Genomic DNA, 2,929 nt, shown 5'->3' with positions numbered 1-2,929 from the left:
CTAGAGAAAGTTGAAGAGGAAGGAAAAAAAGTAGGGAAAAGAAGGGAGAGAAGAAGAAGAAGAAATCTAGTGATTTTTTTTTTTTTTTTGGAAAAGAAAATCCTGGTCTTGATCATTTACTGCACACATTAGAAACTTCCAGTTTAGCTCAAGGAGCATAGATGCCTCTATTTTGGCTAAGAAACTAGCATGCTAATAAAATATATTTATAGTAAAATAATGTCTATCCTTTCAGTGGGTACCACTGATAGAAGAAATCAGAAATTTCTCTTGCAAATAGGCATTTGGGAGCAGTGTGTCTTATTTGGGCAAACAGAGATTACAAAATTATGAGTTTCTGCTCTAACTTTTAACTCCAGTACTAATTAGCTGTGTGTAGCAGACCCTGTGGGCTGCCTACATGACAGCAATTCACCTCTATCCTTGCTAACAGAAGTCTGACTTTGTTAGGATAGCATCCTCCCTGCTTCCCCATGCCATACCTGCCCTTTCTGCTTTGATCACAGTCCTATGATGATATCATATTTCAAGCTGCAGCAGCCATCTTGTGACAATGAAGTGACAAGCTTGAGGGCAAAAAGCTCACATGCTGAAGGAGACAGAGTGAAGTGACATAATTGAGCTGTCAGACTGGCCCTGGAATCACCTACCCTCAGACCTATTGGTGAGAAAATGAAATGCTTTCATTAAGCTGTCTTACATGAGGTATTCTGTTACTTGTAGCCTCCAAAACCCAAATTCATAAACTAAATGTCCATGGTACACACAAATATTTAATATCTCTCTCCCAAAGCTTCTTTATTGGTGAAATAGAGGTAATAATATAGCTCCTTATAAGAATTAATGTAGGTAATGCATGGATAGGGAACTGGTTCTGCTATATGGGTCCCTAGACACATTTGGCCATGAAGGTAAGGTTCACTTATAGTCTGGCCCGTCTTGATGGAACTCCCTATGATCTTAGTACTCCCTACAATTATGCCAGGCACATGGCAAGATGGGCAGTTTTGTGAGGACTGTCACAAAGCCATTTCTCACCTGCTGCCCTCTCTTGAAAGAGCTGCTAGGAAATAAGTTCCTTATCTACCTCCCTGGTTCCAGTGAGGCAGGGGATTTTCCACCTTGGCCTGCTCCCTTCAGGACAGCCAAAGGCTTCTGTGTAAGTCTACAAAACTTTCAGCTCCTCCATAACAGAGTGATCCACCCAATTGTGTCATCTGTCATCTGGCCCTCTTGCTTGGTATCATCCTGAGGGTCCATGGCTGTGTGGACCTGATACCATGCTGATCTTACTTTCACTCCCCATGTAAATAATAAACTCAATCCACTTGAGTCCACTGTTTCCTTCTTTATTAAGTCTATGGAATGGTGGCAAGCCCACCTAGCAGCTGCCATGCCTCAGTGCTGTTGTAGAAGGACTGCCTGACTGCTGCAGAATAAGGACTCACTTGACAATGTTAGCTAGATGTTATAGTAATACTAATAAAATTGTTATAATTATGTTACTGAATCTCAGTTTTCTCACCTGTAAAATGAGGGTTACATGGGAAGGAAAGTATTTTTAAGGTAAGTGCTACTTTTAAGTATAGGACAATAATATTTAATGAATTATTTTCTCAGGTTCCTGGAGGCCTAGGTTTTTATGCATTAGTTTTGACTTATGACCTCAGGCAATTATATCTCACTTAAATATTAACCTCTATTGTATTTTATTATAGAAAAGGTCTTGGTTCTTCAGAGAACTCCAAAGAATGTGCCTTCTGACTACCACTGAAAGTCTTTATCACAAATATTGGCCTTGTGTTCTGAATTTAGTAATATTTCAAAGTTCTGGTTTGTTGAGATTGGCTCAAGTTAAAGAAAATAAAATTTTATATGAAAGATTAATTACCTTTTTAATCTGCTTTTCTGGTAATAACTCATTCCCAATTTCAGGAAGAATATTATAGACTGCCTGCTCCCAGGCTATGAACAGAGCTGAAATGTAACAATTATTGCAATGCAAATGACAGTTATGACAAAACTATCATGGGACCTCATTTAGATGAAACTTCAACAATCCTGTGAAGAGCCTTGATTTTAAAGATGATATTATCTATTGGAAGCTTGGTTTATAAAGCTATTACTTTTTCCTCAGTTTAGAGAAAAGATTCTATAATTCTAGTATGAAGAACAAAATCCATTTTTTCCAATATGCAGAATTAGATACCCCTTATTAAGATTATTTGCATAACCTTTGTTTGGTACAGTTTTACATGTAGTGGAAAACCAAATTTCTTAACTTGTAGAGAGAGAGAACTTTATGGAAATAGAATATGAAGTGGCTGGTTCTTGGTAAACTGCTCTGTGTTTTCTGGGAAATATGTGTTAATCAGTTGTTCCAACAATGTGTTATCTTTATCAAGTGTATTTTACTTGGAGACATGTTTATATTTTTAAAGATGTTTCATTTCTTCTATTAAGTCCCTTTCAGCCCGAGTGAAAAAACATATTTTTATCATTAGGAATTTGATGTTCTGTACAAAATATTATTTTGTCAGCAAGAAAATGATGCATTTGTGGTTCACTGAGCAAGTAAGTTTGTCTTATCAAAGAGGCCAAGGTAAGTATTGAGTTTTATTGTTCTCAATTCACTAATTCACAAACTTTTATTTTTATACCATTAAATGACTAACAGCAGTAATTATCCCAAATTTAATATTAATGGTGGAGCTAGATTGTGAACCCAGACAGTCATGCACCTGCTGCGAAGTAAGAATCTTAGCATTTTAATTTTGGTGTGATCATTTGCTTTTTCTTCACACATCTGGCAGTAACAGATTTTTCTAATGTTAAATCTATTCTTTCTCTCTTAGGATATATTTGCCAGTATTTTAGTTAAGAGTTTTGCTTCTACGTTTGATATTAACCTGTGATTTTTCTCTCCTGC

Source organism: Dasypus novemcinctus, chromosome X (genome assembly GCF_030445035.2).
Source record: "Dasypus novemcinctus isolate mDasNov1 chromosome X, mDasNov1.1.hap2, whole genome shotgun sequence".
Classification (NCBI taxonomy): Eukaryota; Metazoa; Chordata; class Mammalia; order Cingulata; family Dasypodidae; genus Dasypus; species Dasypus novemcinctus.
The sequence above is the reverse complement of the archived record's forward strand: the minus strand, read 5'-3'. Positions refer to the sequence as shown.